The 6,446-nt window shown below is 38.6% G+C and overlaps 1 pseudogene; it reads right to left on the reverse strand.

Annotated features, from left to right (window-relative positions):
- Window positions 1-6,014: 6,014 nt before the first annotated feature.
- On the reverse strand, window positions 6,015-6,133 carry LOC129623893 (uncharacterized; annotated as a pseudogene).
- Window positions 6,134-6,446: the final 313 nt, after the last annotated feature.

The raw sequence follows: 6,446 nt of genomic DNA on the forward strand, positions 1-6,446 counted from the left end.
GTTACAGAAAAAATTAAATGATCTTTTTTACAAAACAGAAAAAGACGAACTCAGAGCCTGAGAAAGCAAACTTATTCCTAGGAAGGGGGACTGGTGGTGGGCAAGGATAAATTAGGGGTTTGGGATTAACATATACACACTACTATATACACAACATATGTTCAACAAGTACCTAACGTACTTGTTGAACTCAACTAAATATACTGCATAGTCTATACGGGAGAAGACTCTGAAAACAGGATACATACAAGTAAATTATTGTGCTGTTACAACTGAATCTAATACAGTTTTATAAGTCAAGTCTATTACAAAAAAATTAAAAGTATTAAAAATTAAGATCACAAAGGTTAAGCTATGCCTACTGTACCACAATACAGAAATTTGAAAAAGGAAATACAATAAAAAATTAAAATGTCACAACAAAATATATACAGTACTGAGGAGTTAACCCGACTCAGGAGGTGGAAGACTTATATATTGAGAACCATAAAACACTGAAAATATAATTGAAGATGACTCAAAGAATGGAAAGATATTCTATGCTTTTAGACTGATAGCAGTAATATTTTTTACATGGGCATACTATGCAAAGCAATCTACAGATTTAATGCAATCCCTGTCAAATTACCTGTGGTAATTTTCCCAGGATTATAAACAATAATCCTAAAATTAAAAAATAATAGGTTTTAATTGCCAAAGCAATCCTAAGGACCAAGAACAAAGCAGAAGGCATAACCCTCCCAGACTCCACACAAGACTACAGAGCTACAGTATTCAAAACAAGGGGGTTCTGGCAAAGAAACAGACCTAGGAGACAATGAGAAAGCAGAGAGCCCCGGGCACAAGCTTACACACCTACAATTAATCTGCAACAGAGGAAGCAAGAATACACAATGAGGAATAGACAGCCTCCTCATCAAGTGGCGAGGGGAAAGTTGGAGAACTTAATAGGATACACCACACCATGAAATCCTAGAGGAAAAAAACTAGGTAAAATTCTCAGAAATTGTACTGTTCTTTTCTTAGATCAGTCTCCCAAGTCAATGTAAATGAACCAAAGATATACAAATGGGACCTAATCAAGCTTATGATGTTTGGCACAGCAAAGGAAACCTTGAAAAAAAATGAAGAGACAGTCTTCTGAATGGGAGAAAATTAGTTGCAAATGGTCTGATCCACAAGATACTGATCTCAAAAGTATAAAAACATCTTATTCACCTCAATATCAACACACTAACAACCAAACAAAAAAATGGGCAGAAGATCTCCACAGGCATTTCTCTAGAGTCGATCTGCTGCTGCTGCTGAGTCACTTCAGTCGTGTCCGACTCTGTGTGACCCCATAGACAGCAGCCCACAAGGCTCCCCCGTCCCTGGGATTCTCCAGGCAAGAACACTGGAGTGGGTTGCCATTTCCTTCTCCAATGCATGAAAGTGAAAAGTGAAAGTGAAGTCGCTCAGTCGTGTCCGACCCTCAGCAACCCCATGGACTGCAGCCTTCCAGGCTCCTCCGTCCATGGGATTTTCCAGGCAAGAGTACTGGAGTGGGGTGCCACTGCCTTCTCCGAGAGTCGATCTATACATGGCCAAAGAGCACAGGATTAAATGCTCAGCATCAGTAATGTTTTAACAAAATTAAAATCAAAACCACAATGAGGTATCACCACAACAATCAGAATTTCCAGAATTAAAAAGTCTGCAAATAAGAAATGTTGCACTGAGTGTGGAGAAAAAGGAACCCTTCTACACTGTTGGTGAGAACACGAAGTGGTACTGCCACTGTGGAGAACAGTAAGGAGGGCCCTTAAAGATTCAGTGAACTTACCTACCAAAGAGAAACAGACTCACAGGATGAGCAGAGAGATTTATGGCTACCAAAGGGAAAGGAGATGGGCAAGAATGATTCAGGAGTCTGGGTATAATTTATACACAGCACTCGCTACAAAATACATAATTAATAAGGACCACAGGGAACTTTAACTCAATACTCTCTATATTGTATTTGAAAAAAACTGAAAAATAGACATATATATAAACAAATGCCTACACTCTGACAAGTAAAAGCAACACAGCATTGTAAATCAACAGTATTTTATTATCAATGCAAATCATATTAGGATGGTAAATGTTATGTTATGCATATTGTACCACATTAAAAAAAGTTGGAATGAAAGTGAAATGAAATAAAATGGTAGCAAAATATTAAATACATATAAGTCAACCTGACAAAAGAAGTGAAATGCTTATATCCTGAGTACTATAAAATAAGAATTTTTGAAATGGAAGAATATCACATGCTGTTTTATTGGAAGCACTAAATTGTTAAAATAGCCACAACCCCAAGAAATCTACAGATTTAATGCAATCTTGATCACCATATGCATGGACACTTTTTTTTTTTTACAGAGCTAGAACCATTAATAATGAAATTTATATGGACCATGAATGACCCAGTATTGCCAAAGAAATCCTGAGGATAAGAACAAATTGAGAGGCATAACCCTCCCCAGACTTCAGGCAATACTCCAGAGCAATGGTCATCAAAACAACGTGGTCTTGGCTCAAAAACAGACCTATGGATCAGTGGAACAAAAGAGAGAGCCCAGTTAGCAAACCCACACACCCACAGTCCATCTTCCACAAAGGAAAGAATATACAATGGGGAGAAGACAGTCTCCTCAGCAAGTGGTGTTGGGAAAGTTGGACAGCCACATGGAAATCAATAAAATTAGAATACACCCTCACACCATACACAACAATGAACTCAAAATACTTAAGAACTTAAATCCAGACATCATACCATGTAAGTTTTAGAGGGAATCATAGGCAAAACATTCTGTGCCACAAATCGTACCAGCATTTTCTTAGGCTAGTTTCCCAAAGCAATACAAATAAAAACAAACAGGGCTTCCCTGGTGGCTCAGTGGTAGAGAATCCACCTGTGAATGCAGTAGACGGTAGACACAGGTTCAATGCCTGGCTCAGGAAGATGCCACATGGGGCAGAGCAACAAAGCCCCTGTGCCACAGCTACTGAGCCTGTGCTCCGGAGCCCGGGAACCAGAACTACCGCAGCGCTCGAGCCCTAGAGCCTGGGCTCTGCAAATAGAGGAGCCACTGCAGTGAGAAGCCCATGCGCTGCAACTAGAGAGAGCCCACTCAGCAAGAAGACCCAGTACAGCCATAAATAAATAGATAAATAAAATTATATAAGAAAAAAATGTGGCCTAATCTAACTTGTGAGCTTTTGCACAACAACCTCTAATCAATATCCTATGTAACCTAGATGATAAAGAACCTGAAAAAAAGAAAAATAGATTTCTGTATGACCACATCACTAGGCTGTACAGATGAAATTAACACAACATTGTAAATTAGCTCTAAGCCAACATAAAACAAAATTTTTTTCAGTGATTAAGATGATAAATGTTATAATATGCATGTTACCACAATAAAGAAAATTTTAGGAATATAAAATAAAATCAGATTAATGTAAATAAAATACTTAGGTTTAAACCTGACTACAAAGATGAAAGATTTATATGCTGACAACCATATATCCCATGCTTTGAATTTATACCAGTAGTATTTTTAAATGGCCATATTACCCAAAGAAATCTACAGATTTCATGCAATCCCTATCAAATTCCCTAGCACATTTTTCACAGAAATAGAACCAATGATCATAAAATTTACATGGAAACATACATGACCCAGAATTGCTAAAGCAATCCAGAGGACAAAGAACAAAGCAGAAGGCATAACCCTCCCAGACTGCATACAACACAACAGAGCTACAATATTCAAACAAGGAGGTCCTGATATAGAAACAGTCCTATGGGACAATGGAAAAGAAGAGAGACCCTAGGATCAAACCTACACACTCATGGCCAGTCAATCTTCCACAGTGGAAGCAAGAATATATTGAGTTGGCCACAAATATCATTCAGATATTTCTGTATGATGCTATGGAAAAACTTGAAAGAACAATTTGGCCAACCCAACCCAAGTGAGAGAAGACTTGTCTCCTCATCAAGTGCTCTTGGGAAAGTGGCACAGCCATAGGACAGTCACTGAAATTACAAGCCACACACACACCATTCACCAAAAAGGAGCTAAAAATGGCTGAAGACTCAAATAAGAGGCAACAAATCATTAACTCCTAGAGGAAAAAGTAGGCTAAGCATTCTCATAGGTCAGTCTCTAAAGGCAGTAAAAAATGAACTCAGGATACACAAATGGGACCTAATCAAGCTTATGATGTTTTACACAGCAAGGGAAACCCAGAAAGAAAATGATAAAAAAAAAAAAAAAAAAAAAAACAACCCATGGGAGAAAATAGTTGCAAACTTTGAGATCAAGACTCAGATGTGAAGAACTGACTCCTTGGAAAAGACCCTGATTCTGGGCGAGATTGAGGGCAGGAGGAAAAGAGGGTGACAGAGGATGAGGTGGTTGCATGGCATCCCTGACTCAATGGACATGAGTTTGGGCAAGCTCAGGGAGATACTGAAGGACAGAGAAGCCTGGTGTATTGCAGTCAAAGAGGTCTCAAAGAGTTGGACACAACTGCACAACTGAACAACAAAAACATGCACATCACTACACAAAATATATAATCAACAATGACCACAGGGAACTTTTCTCAGTACTCATTATATGGTATTTTTTAAAATAGAAAAATAATAGATATATGTATAAATAAATCCTTAGGCTCTACAAGTGAAACCAGCAGAGCACTATAAATTGGCACTATTTTATTATCAATGCAAACCTTAAAAAATAATTAAGATGGTCAATGTTATGCTGTACATATTGTATCACAATAAAGAAACTTGAATAATACTGAAATGAAAACAAAATGATAGCAAAAGATTAAAGTATTTAGAAATCAACCTAAACAAAGAAGTGAAATACTTATATCCTTAGAACTATAAAATATTAGTAAAGGAATTTGAAAAAGATTTAAATAAAAGGAGGAATATCACATGTTCTTTTAGCAGAAGAATTAAATTGTTAAAATGGCCATACGACCACAAGAAATCTACAGATTTAATGAAATCTCCATCAAAATGGTCATGGACATTTTTATACAGAACTAGAACCAAAAATACTGAAATTTATATGAAATCATAAATGACCCAGTATTGCCAAAGAAATCCTGAGGACAAAGAACAAATCCCTCCCCAGACTTCAGGCAGTACTACAGAGCAACAGTCATCAAAACAATATGGTACTGGCACAAAGACCAACCTATGGATCAATGGAACAGAAGAGACAGCCCAGTAATAAACCCACAATCAGTTAATCTGGTGTAAAGGAAACAAGAATATACAATGGGAGAAGATAATTCCCTCAACAAGTGGTATTGGGAAAGCTGGACAGCTGCATGGAAATCACATGGAAATTATATCACAACATACACAAAAATGGAATCAAAATGATTAAGGCATCACACCATGTAAGTCTGAGAAGAAATCATAGACAAAACATTCTCTGACACAAAATGTATGAGTGTTTCCTTAGGCCAGTTTCCCAAAGCAATAACCATAAAATCAAAAAGAAATAAATCTTACCTAATCAAATTCAGGAGCTTCTGCACTGCAGGGTAACCATAAGCAAAATGAAAAGACCACCCACAGAATGGGAGAAAATATTTGCAAATGATGGACCAGACTAGGGGCCAGTCCTCAAAATATACAAACAGTTCATTCACTTCAATATTTAAAAACAACAGAAAATCCATTCAAAATATAGGCAGAAGATCTACATAGATATTTTCCCAAAGACATATGGCCAAAGTGAAGTTTCTCAGTCGTGTCCGACTCTTTGCGACCCCATGGACTGTAGCCTACCAGGCTCCTCTGTCTATGGGATTTTCCAGGCAATAGTACTGGAGTGGGTTGCCATGTCCTTCTCCAGGGGATCTTCCTGACCCAGGGATCAAACCCAGGTCTCCTGCATTGTAGACAGACGCTTTACCATCCTAGCCACCAGGGAAGTCCAAAGAAAAAAAGTCTAGGGCACCCGGTATTCCCAGGCGGTCTCCCATCCAAGTACTAACCAGGCCCGACCCTGCTTAGCTTCCGAGATCAGACAAGATCGAGCGCATTCAAGATGGTGTGTCGGTAGAAAAATATTTCTTTGAGCCCCTGTTTTGGGGCGGGGGAGGCAAGAATACTGGAATGGGTTGCCATTCCCTTCGCCAGGAGAGCTTCCCAACTCAGGGATTGAACCCGGGTCTCCCACATTGTAGGCAGATGCTTTACCGTCTGAGCCACCAGGGAAGTCCATATGACCAAAAGGCACATATAAATATGTTTGACATTGATAATTATTAGAGAAATGCTAATGGAGAAGGAAATGGCAATCCACTCCAGCACTCTTGCCTGGAAAATCCCATAGACGGAGGAGCCTGATAGGCTACAGTCCATGGGGTCGCAAAGA

This window comes from Bubalus kerabau, chromosome 11 (assembly GCF_029407905.1).
Source record: "Bubalus kerabau isolate K-KA32 ecotype Philippines breed swamp buffalo chromosome 11, PCC_UOA_SB_1v2, whole genome shotgun sequence".
Lineage (NCBI taxonomy): Eukaryota > Metazoa > Chordata > Mammalia > Artiodactyla > Bovidae > Bubalus > Bubalus kerabau.